The sequence below is a fragment of the Anomaloglossus baeobatrachus genome, chromosome 1 (assembly GCF_048569485.1).
Source record: "Anomaloglossus baeobatrachus isolate aAnoBae1 chromosome 1, aAnoBae1.hap1, whole genome shotgun sequence".
NCBI classification, from domain to species: domain Eukaryota; kingdom Metazoa; phylum Chordata; class Amphibia; order Anura; family Aromobatidae; genus Anomaloglossus; species Anomaloglossus baeobatrachus.
The window spans coordinates 451,744,340-451,756,562 of NC_134353.1; positions in this window are offsets into that span (position 1 = coordinate 451,744,340).

Here is a 12,223-nt window from a genome sequence, read left to right on the forward strand (position 1 = left end):
GGTGTCATCTTTAAACATTGGCCTCTACTCCATCAAGCCTACCCCTCCATTTTGGAATTTGATTCTCGACCACTTATTTGCTACAAGCGGCCCCCCAACATGAGGGACAGCCTTGTCAGGGCGGACATTGGCCCTTCCAAGCCACCTGCCAGACAGACCTTCCTCTCGTGCCAACGTAAGGGGACTTTCCCATGCCTGCATTGTCTCCAATGTTCACACATCATCAAGGGTGATTCTTTCACACACCCACGTACCGGTAAAAAATTCCCGATTTGTGGATATTTTACCTGCGAATCCAACTTTGTCGTCTACCTGATTAAGTGCCCCTGCGGTCTCGGATATGTTGGTGAGACCACCCAACATATCCGGGACCGCATTGATAAGCATAAATCAACCATTCGCTGTAAACAGACTACTTTGCCCATCCCAGCCCATTTTATTGCCGCAGGCCACACCATACCACAGCTCAGATTCCAGGTACTCGAGCATGTTGATCAACCTCGCCGCGGTGGCAACCGCATCAAAACACTCAGAGAACGCGAGGCGTTCTGGATTCATACCCTCCAGACTCTAGAGCCACTAGGGCTCAATAGGGAGTATGAGGCCCCCCGCTAACACACTGATGGGTTGTACTCCGTCATTTATACCCCCCCCCCTTTTCTCTTCTTTTTTCTTCCTCTGGTCCCATGTATCTATGGGTTTTTATTTCCTTCATTTGTTTTGTTTAAACATACTTACCTAAACTTTTATCCCTCATGTGTCTCCTGCTAACCCTTGTTATTTACCCCCCTTTTTTTACAGATTTCGCACAACTGATCCTCTCCCATCCCTCACATCCATCCAGTGGCACATTCCCATTCACACTCTGCAGCAGGTAAACCACGGTTATAATGCCTATGCAAATGTACCGCCCTTGCGCCCACCCCCTGGCTGCCTCAGAGTCACGTGCTGAAGCACGTCACTGTCATGCGCACTTTGTGCGTTTCACACGTGCGTTCCACCGCACATCACCGGAAGTGATGCGCCTCCCATCACACCACTGACTTCCTTATAATGGCGCCGCCCGGTAGCCGTCCTCACGCCGCTGCAGCCTCTCTCCCTGCCACTGATGCCAGTCCCGGACCTCCACTGCAGGTAGCGCTGCTGTCCTGCACACTTCAACTCTCACCGACCCTGTGATGATTCCTTCTCACCATGCTGCTTTGTCTTACAGGCGTCCTCTCACCTCACATTGTGATCCTGTCACCCCTTCACCCATGGTATGTAGCATCTGCCTCCCTGTTGTCACTTACCATACCTACCATCTGTGCTCCTTCTCCCTCCTTTTCTCACTCTTCCTCCTCCGCTTCTTTTGTCTTCTCTTTTTTCTCCTTTTTTTCCTCCTTCTGTTTCTCTCCTCTTTCCCCTTCCCCTACTCCTTTTCTCTCTCCCTCTTTCTCTCACTCTCCCTCTCTTTCCATTCCTCTCTTTCCCTTCCTCTCTCTCTCTCTCTCTCTCTCTCCCTCTCTCTCTCACTCTCCCTCTCTTTCCCTTCCTCTCTTTCCCTTCCTCTCTCTCTCCCTCTCTTTCTCCCCCTCTCTTTCTCTCCCTCTCTTTCTCTCCCTCTCTCCCTCTCTTTCTCTCCCTCTCTTTCTCTCCCCCTCTTTCTTTCCCTCTCTTTCTCTCCCTCTCTTTTTTTCCCTCTCTTTCTCTCCCTCTCTTTCTCTCCCTCTCTCTCTCTTTCTCTCCCTCTCTTTCTCTCCCTTTCTTTCTCTCCCTCTCTTTCTCTCCCTCTCTTTCTCTTCCTCTCTTTCTCTCCCTCTCTTTCTCTCCCTCTCTTTCTCTCCCTCTCTTTCTCTTCCTCTCGTTCTCTCCCTCTCTTTCTCTTTCTTTCCCTTTCTTTCCCCTTTTTTTCCTCTCTTTTTTTTTCTCTCTCCACTCACCTTGGTATCGATACCAGCCTTGGCTGTTCGATTTGAATATCAGCTTCGGCTGTTTGCCTTAACCTGTATTACCTGACCAGTACTAATTATCTCTCTCTCCATATGATTAAGAGCATACTCTGCAAAAACGTGTGGAACCTTACCATTATTTGCAATCCTCCGGTTGTCCTCCGAGACCCGTATTTCCGTACTCTGACCAGTGATGTACGTTCCGCAGTATATTTTCATGTATATTTGTATTATTCTGTACATATTCTATGTATCACCTGTATATAATGCACTCATTATTGTTATTGTCTTCACACCTTTTCAGGCAACGACCTTGAGAAAGGCTTTATGCCGAAACGTTGGTGCTGTTGCTCTGGTTAGGTTCCTTTTGCAGTGTACTAGCCAATAAATTCACTTTTGCATAATTCCCCTCTCGTCTTCAATTTGAGTGCTGGGATTCTCTTTACTGTATGATTCTTGATCCCTTTAGGACCTCCAGCATATGTGGTGAAGCCTGTAATTTCTCTATATTTGCCCTATGGTCAGTCCGGGCCTGATCTAGGGTCACACTCGCTCTGGGAATATATCTTTGAGTACCTCCAGCCAATTCAATGGCAATCCCTGGTCCCTTTTTTTGGTTGAATTACTCGAGGATCTGCTATGGTGAGAAAAGCCCCCGTGTCACGAAAACCAACAACTTTTTGGCCATCCAGCATGACCTCCTGTAGATGTTTATGCTGAAGATCAGAAAAGCAGGTTGCTGTGACTCGCACCCCATAGACTTCTGGTAAGGAAGTCAACATATCAGAGTCACTTGGCAAAACATCAGGGAGTGAATCAAGCTCTTCTCCTGTTGAGGCTGTCTGTAGATAATAGCCAGGCAAAGGGGGTCTTTAACCGTTCTGTCTCCGAACACCTGGACAGTGAGCTTGCAGATGACCAGGCTGCCCACATCCATAACATCTGCGTTGTATGATTTTTTTCACCACGTCGTACTCCCAAAGAGGAGGCAAGAGTAATGGGAGGCACATTCACATGGGGTCCACCATGCGTTGGTAGTCTAGTGGGATGGTGGACATTGGAGGCCGAAGGAGAAGGGGTCATCAGTATTTGGGAGCTGGTAGCTTTTTTCTCACCGAGTAGTAGTTTTTTCCACTGGGGTTTGATGGTGAGAACCTCATCAGCTAGAGCAGCAGCTTGTTCCACTGTCTCTGGTCTCCTCTCACGCACCCATTCCTGGATCTCAGTAGGAAATAGGAATAACGTTTGGAACACCATTCTAAGTCCGAACTGGGTGCAAAAACCTAAAAAAACATCACTATGGGGAGATAAGGTATGCACACCAGTGACTATGTAAGGGGAATACATGAAATAGCAGAAACTGCTGTGTGAATACTGACTTGAAAAATCCAATAACTATATGCAAGAGTGAATATGTGAAAAATGGAATCTGCATTACTGCCATGAACATATGAATCAAGAGAAATTTAGCTACTGAATTGATCAATGCAATAGAGCCCCAACACTACGCCAAAGTATTTCTCTACGTTGGGGTCCCTAGCTTGTGTGTGTCCTCTCATGCAGTTAAAAAACCTACCGTGTATGGGAAGCTGAGACCCAGGCTATTTATGCGTATGATATGGATTGGCAATAGGTGTGGTTGGGGAGGGTTCACAAACGAAAAAATACTAACAAATAGGAATAACGTTTGGAACACCATTCTAAGTCCGAACTGGGTGCAAAAACCTAAAAAAACATCACTATGGGGAGATAAGGTATGCACACCAGTGACTATGTAAGGGGAATACATGAAATAGCAGAAACTGCTGTGTGAATACTGACTTGAAAAATCCAATAGCTATATGCAAGAGTGAATATGTGAAAAATGGAATCTGCATTACTGCCATGAACATATGAATCAAGAGAAATTTAGCTACTGAATTGATCAATGCAATAGAGCCCCAACACTACGCCAAAGTATTTCTCTACGTTGGGGTCCCTAGCTTGTGTGTGTCCTCTCATGCAGTTAAAAAACCTACCGTGTATGGGAAGCTGAGACCCAGGCTATTTATGCGTATGATATGGATTGGCAATAGGTGTGGTTGGGGAGGGTTCACAAACGAAAAAATACTAACAAATAGGAATAACGTTTGGAACACCATTCTAAGTCCGAACTGGGTGCAAAAACCTAAAAAAACATCACTATGGCGAGATAAGGTATGCACACCAGTGACTATGTAAGGGGAATACATGAAATAGCAGAAACTGCTGTGTGAATACTGACTTGAAAAATCCAATAGCTATATGTAAAAGTGAAAATGTGAAAAATGGAATCTGCATTACTGCCATGAACATATGAATCAAGAGAAATTTAGCTACTGAATTGATCAATGCAATAGAGCCCCAACACTACGCCACAGTATTTCTCTACGTTGGGGTCCCTAGCTTGTGTGTGTCCTCCCTGGCGTCGGAATACTGGGACGTGCCCCCAGATCTGTTGTTTTGTAGTGGACTCCTTGCAGACTGTAAGGATTTATAGTAATGATTTGTGCTTTATCTTTGTGGTTCAAATAAAGCCCTTTGGATTGTTCCTCAGCCTGGCGTCCCTTACTGCTCTGTCGCCTACCCCGTCACAGTGTGTGTATAGAATTGCACAATAGGAGACCAAAATGGGACATTGCTAGTGTGCCTGTATATAGAATGGCACAATATGGGGCCAGGATGAGACATTTCTTGTACTGTATATGTGTGTCTGTGTGTGTGTGTATGTGTGTGTATTTGTATGTAATGTCACAACAGGTGACCAGGATGGGATATTGTGTGTGTGTATGTAATGTTACAATAGGGGACCAGGATGGGACATTGCTATTGTGTGTGTGTGTGTGTGTGTGTGTGTGTGAGCTGGCACAATAGGGGACTAGGATGGGATATTGCTAGTGTGTGTGTGTGTGTGTGTGTGTGTGTGTGTGTGTGTGTGGAGAATGGCACAATAGGGGACCAGTATGGGACATTGCTAGTGTGTGTCTCTGTATGTAGAATGGCACAATAGGGGACCAGGATGGGGTATTACTAGTGTGTGTGTATGTGTGTAGAATGGCACAATAGGGGATCAGGATGGAACATTGCCAGTGGGTGTCTCTGTGTGTAGAATGGCACTGTCACACTGGTTTATTTCCAGCGAGACTCGTCCTCATTTAATTGGACGTTTTTTTTCTTTTAGCACCTGAGGTGTTAATGCTTCTTTTGCAAGTCTGCTTAGAGGCATTCCCTCAGGTGCTCTAAGTTATTCATTAGGCTGGACCTTTAAAAGGTTCCAGCATCCTTCAGACAGGGCTGGTTATTTTCTCTCCACAGTTGATAGAGACAGTCTGTGTGTTTGGTCGTGTTATTTACTAGTTAGTTACTAGTTCCTGTAGCCTTCTGCAAACAAGGTGAAGTTTGCGGAAGCGACATTATTTTGTTGTTTTTCTTTATTTTCCTTTTTTTGTGCTGTTCCCTGGAGTTGTCCTATTGAACAGGTAGGGGGTCTCTAAACCAGGGTCCGTGTAGGAGAAAACGAGAGGTCGAAGGGTCACGCCTTGCTATCTTCAAGTGTACCCGTGGCTTGAGGGCAAGTCAGGGCTCTCTAGCTTACAGGGTCAGAGAAGTCCCTGTCCCTGGGTAGTGGTCCATACGCGTGACAGGCACAATAGGGGACCAGGATTGGATATTGCTAGTGTGTGTGTAGAATGGCGCAATAGGGGACTAGGATGGGCTATTGTTACAAGAGGATAAAAAAGGGGACATTACTAGAAAAGAGTATGAATAAGCACATTAATATCTGGGCACAAGGTTGGGCACATTACTACAGAATGGGGAGAAGGATGGGGCACATTAGTAAAAGGGGACCAGGAGGGGGCAAATTACTACAGGATGGGGACCAGAATTTGAACACTACTTATCATAGTATCATAGTTTTTAAGGTTGAAGGGAGACTCTAAAGCCCGCTACACACGCTTCAATATATCTCACAATCCGTCGTTGGGGTCAAGTTGTAAGTGACGCACATCCGGCATCGTTTGTGACGTATCTGCGTGTGACAGCTACATGTGATCAGGATTGAACGCAAAACCGTTGATCGCAAACACATCGTATCATTCTCTAGAATTGAGCGTTTTGTTGCAAGAACCTAGTCAATTGTAACGTGTGACATCCCTCATACGATTTTGTTGTCTGATGCTATGTGCGCAGGTGTGCGCTCTGCACCGCAGCTTAAAAAAGGTCTGCTTCAGAGCGCAGCTGAAAAGCTGCGTTCTGAAGCGCCTCACAATGTCTGTCATTCACTAATCTCTGTCAGTCCGTCACTATCTCTGTCCCTCACTCTCTGTCCATGTCAGTCTATCCCCCTCTCTCATATACTCACCGATCCCCGATCCCCGGCGCTGCACGGCATTCACACTGCTCCGGCGGCTTTTACTGTTTTGAAAAAGCCGGCCGCCCATTAAACAATTTCGTATTCCCTGCTTTCCCCGCCCACCAGCGCCTATGATTGGTTACAGTGAGACACGCCCCCACTCTGAGTGACAGGTGTCACACTGCACCCAATCACAGCAGCCGGTGGGCGTGTCTATACTGTGTAGTGAAATAAATAATTAAATAATTAAAAAAAACGGCGTGCGGTTCCCCCCATTTTTAAAACCAGCCAGATAAAGCCATACGGCTGAAGGCTGGTATTCTCAGGATGGGGAGCTCCACGTTATGGGGAGCCCCCCACCCTAACAATATCAGCCAACAGCCGCCCAGAATTGCCGCATACATTATATGCGACAGTTCTGGGACTGTACCCGGCTCTTCCCGATTTACCCTGGTGCGTTGGCAAATCGGGGTAATAAGGAGTTATTGGCAGCCCATAGCTGCCAATAAGTCCTAGATTAATCATGTCAGGCGTCTATGAGACACCCTCCATGATTAATCTGTAAGTTACAGTAAATAAACACACACACCCGAAAAAATCCTTTATTAGAAATAAAAACACACACATATACCCTGGTTCACCACTTTAATCATCCCCGAAAAAGCCCTCCTTGTCCGGCGTAATCCAGGATGATCCTGCGTCGCATCCACCGCAGCTGCATGGAGGTGACAGGAGCCGCAGCACACACAGCCGCTCCGGTCACCTCCACACAGCAAATGAACACAGCCGCGCGATCAGCTGCTGTCACTGAGGTTACCCGCTGTCACTGGATGCAGCGGTGGATGCAGCGGTGGCCGCGGGTAACCTCAGTGACAGCAGCTGATCGCGCGGCTGTGTTCATTAGCTGCGTGGAGGTGACCGGAGCGGCTGTGTGTGCTGCGGCTCCGGTCACCTCCATGCAGCTGCGGTGGATGCGACGCAGGATCATCCTGGATTACGCCGGACAAGGAGGGCTTTTTCGGGGATGATTAAAGTGGTGAACCAGGGTATATGTGTGTGTTTTTATTTCTAATAAAGGATTTTTTCGTGTGTGTGTGTTTATTTACTGTAACTTACAGATTAATCATGGAGGGTGTCTCATAGACGCCTGACATGATTAATCTAGGACTTATTGGCAGCTATGGGCTGCCAATAACTCCTTATTACCCCGATTTGCCAACGCACCAGGGTAAATCGGGAAGAGCCGGGTACAGTCCCAGAACTGTCGCATATAATGTATCCGGCAATTCTGGGCGGCTGTTGGCTGATATTGTTAGGGTGGGGGGCTCCCCATAACGTGGAGCTCCCCATCCTGAGAATACCAGCCTTCAGCCGTATGGCTTTATCTGGCTGGTTTTAAAAATGGGGGGAACCGCACGCCGTTTTTTTTAATTATTTAATTATTTATTTCACTACACAGTATAGACACGCCCACCGGCTGCTGTGATTGGGTGCAGTGTGACACCTGTCACTCAGAGTGGGGGCGTGTCTCACTGTAACCAATCATAGGCGCTGGTGAGCGGGGAAAGCAGGGAATACGAAATTGTTTAATGGGCGGCCGGCTTTTTCAAAACAGTAAAAGCCGCCTCAGCAGTGAGAAAGCCGTGCAGCGCCGGGGATCGGGGATTGGTGAGTATATGAGAGAGGGCTGCTAACTTCAGTTACTCAGGAGATTAGCGGTCACCGGTGAGTCTTCACTGGTGACCGCTAATCAGGACGCGACACAGACAGAGCCGCAGCATCACAATGAAGTCGGGTGAAGTTCACCCGAGTTCATTCTGACAGTGCGGCTCTGTCTGTCTGCTGTCATCTGCCATTCAGCTCTGCTACATGGCTGTCTGTGTCTGCTGTTAGCGGCCGTGTAGCAGAGCTGAATGGCAGATGACATAGTAAAAACGCATCCCACATTACACACGCATTACACACGCTTGGCAAGTCAATAAATAAAAAAAAAAAAAAAAAGGTGCCCAATGCATACGTCACAGAACACATGATCTAAAGGATCGCACACAAAATTGACCAATTTAACATAGACTACTAACGCTCGTGTGACAGCAAATGAACGACCAACGTGAAATCTCATAGATCCCGTATGCAACCTGGGCGTGTCACATCGCAAATGCGATTGTACAACTAATTGCAACGTGTAAAGTGGGCTTTAGTCCATCTAGTTCAACCTGTAGCCTAACATGTTGATCCAGAGGAAGGCAAAAAAAACCCCAATGTGGCAAACAAGTTCCAATGGGGAAACAATTTCTTTCCTGACTCCACATCCGGCAATCAGACTAGTTCCCTGGATCAACACCCTGTCATAAAATCTAATATACATAACTGGTAATATTAAATTTTTCAAGAAAGGCATCCAGGCTCTGCTTAAATGTTAGTAGTGAATCACTCATTACAACATCATACGGCAGAGAGTTCCATAGTCTCACTGCTCGTACAGTAAAGAATCCTCGTCTGTGATTATGATTAATCCTTCTTTCCTCAAGACGTAGCGGATGCCCCCGTGTTCCAGTCGCAGGCCTAGGTGTAAAAAGATCTTTGGAAAGGTCTCTGTACTGTCCCCTCATATATTTATACATTGTGATTAGATCCCCCCTAAGCCTTCGTTTTTCCAAACTAAATAACCCCAAGTTTAATAACCTGTCTTGGTATTGCAGCCCACCCATTCCTCTAATAATCTTGGTGGCTCTTCTCTGCACCCTCTCCAGTTCAGCTATGTCCTTCTTATATATCGGTGACCAGAATTGTACACAGTATTCTAAGTGCGGTCACACTAGTGACTTGTACAGAGGTAGAACTATATTTTTTTCATGAACACTTATACCTCTTTTAATACATCCCATTATTTTATTTGCCCTGGCAGCAGCTGCCTGACACTGTCCACTAAAGTGAAGTTTACCATCCACCCATACACCCAAGTCTTTTTCTGTGTCTGTTTTACCCAGTGTTCTACAAGTAAGTACATAATTATAAATTTTATTTCCTCTACCCAAGTGCATGACCTTACATTTATCTACATTAAACTTCAATTGCCACTTCTCAGCCCAATCCTCCAATTTACATAAATCTCCCTGTAATATAAAATTATCCTCCTCTGTATTGATTACCCTGCAGAGTTTAGTATCATCTACTTCACATCACTTCAAGAAGGGGAACAGGATGAGGGACATTACTTAAAGATGTTGGCCAAAATTGCTATATTGTGCTAATTGTAAAACTATATTAATTACAAGAAAGGACTAAAATGTAAACAAAAAAAAAATAAAGTATGAGATTCTTTTTACCATCAAAAATGTTTATATATATATATATATATATATATATATACACAGTGTGTAATATATTGAAACAAAAAGTGCATGTTTCTTATGATAAACAAGCAAAAAATGCTCATCCAAAGGTGAAGAGAAAAAAAACATATGGTACCAATAAAAATGTCACTTTGCTCTGCAATCAATGCGGCCCCCCAAATTATTATTTTTCTATGTGCGGCCTATAACCCAGCCGAGTTTGAGACCCCTGATTTAGTGGGTATGGGTGGAAGAAACGGGAAAATAAGTGGTGAAAAAGCAGGTTTCTTTGATAACATATATTTCAAAGGTTCTTAGATTGACCTGTACTATTGATTTATGCAAACTTTTGTTGAAATGACCTATGCTCACGTAACTATGCCCAGAATTTTAGACATATACTTTAATAAGCGAATAGTATGTTTAGCAGAACTGTCAGTGGGAAGTGCAGGCATAGGGTGGCACGGTGGCTCAGTGGTTAGCACTGTAGTCTTGCAGTGCTGGGGTCCTGGGTTCAAATCCCACCAAGGACAACATCTGCAAGGAGTTTGTATGTTCTCCCCGTGTTTGCGTGGGGTTCTCCGGTTTCCTCCCACACTCCAAAAACATACAGATAGGGACTTTAGATTGTGAGCCCCAATGGCACAGTGTTCTTGATGTATGTAAAGTGCTGCGGAATATGTTAGCGCTATATAAAAAGAAAGATTTGATTTTTTTTTTTGATTGCTACATTTTTCTTGAGAGCTATGTTTTTCTATTTACATTTGGCCTCCTTCACAGATCCGTGTCTCCGATACGGGTTTTCACACGTACCGGAGCCACGGGCACACATAGACCCATTAAAATCAATAGGTCTGCGTAAACGTGCGTGTTTTCACATTGACCGTGTGTCCGTGTGGAGCATATGTGTGTTCCACATGTAGACATTTCAAAAGGATAAGGCATTCTACCGAATTTCTAGTTACCATGGTGCTCAGGTAGGTTTCCAGACCATATACAATAGTAATATATACAAGGCACTCCTGAATTTAGTAAATTGATGATTTTTTATTTTTTCATACTCAGTATAATCAAGTCAAGACGTTGCGGCCCAAACATGGCCTTCATCAGTAACTAGCACCTGAGATGAAGGCAGTATTTGGAATGCTAGCAGATATGGGACTAGGATCTGCAGCCTGTTATTTCTGCCATGGGCAGTTTTAGTAATGCTATTAAGAGTCTCTGTGGTTTGCAGCCTGTGATTAGCAGTATCCACTGCTGTGTGGAGGGCTGCAGATACCAGTCACATATTTGCTAGCATTCCAAATACTGCCTTCATCTCAGGTGCTAGTTACTGATGAAGGCCATGTTTGGGCCGCAACGTCTTGACTTGACTATACTGAGTATGAAAAAATAATAAATCATCAATTTACTAAATTCAGGAGTGCCTTGTATATATTACCACATGTAGACATGTCCGTTTTTCTCCGGCAGCACGGATGTCACACGGAAGATCTTTGTGACACGTACTGGAGAAAATCACGTATCATCGAACGACAACACATCGTACGACAACACATCGCGGCAGCTATATATCTATTTTGTAAAAAATAATCACCAGTGAATATGAGTAGAGAAGAGTCTTCAGCCATATAGCACTAGTGACATTTCAATTACCTAGAACGGATACTTACTTTACTTCACCCTGGCCCATTTTCCGATTTTCGTTCTTTTTTGCTCCCCTTATTCCGAGAACCGTAACTTTATTTTTTTGTCAATATTGATATATGAGGGCTTGTTTTTTGCAGGACGTGTTGTACTTTTTAACTAAGCCATAAGTTTTACCATTTGCACTGGAAGATGGCAAAAAAATTCCAAGTGTGGACAAATTGGAAAACAAGTGCAATGCATGATTGTTTTTGGGATATTTTATTCACAGTGTTCACTATACTGTATGGAATATCTGATGTGTCAGTATGATACCTCAGATTGGTAGGAGTTCATAGACACCAAACATATATAGGTTCCCTTTTATCTAAGGGGTTAAAAAAAATCAGAAGTTTGTCCAAAAAAAGTGCCACACTTTTTGTGGCATTTTCCACAACCCATAGCGTTCTCATTTACGAGATCTATGGCTCAGTGATGGCTTATTTTTTGAGTCTCAGGTGACATTTTTAACGATACCATTTTTGCGCAGATGCTATGTTTTAATCTCCTGTTATTGCATTTTGTGCAAAATTTGCAGCAACCAAAAACCGTAATTTTGCCATTTGGAATTTTTTTTGCCGCTATGCTTCACTGATCAGATTAATTGATTTTATATTTTGATACATCGGGCATTTCTGAATGCGGCGATACCAAATGTGTGTACATTTGGTGGCTGATTTGAACTTTTAGGTTTTCTTTATTTTTTTTTAAATTTTTTAAAACTACTTTTTTTCCACTTTTTTATTTTAGTCCCCCTAGCGGACTATAAGGGTCAGCAGTCTGATTGCTTGTTCATTTCTCCTGTTCATAGCTGCGTAGCTCAGAACAGGAGAAATGCTCATCTTCTGTAACAGTGGCTGCTCTGCCGAGTGTTACAGGAAGTGAGTCGTGCTAACTAC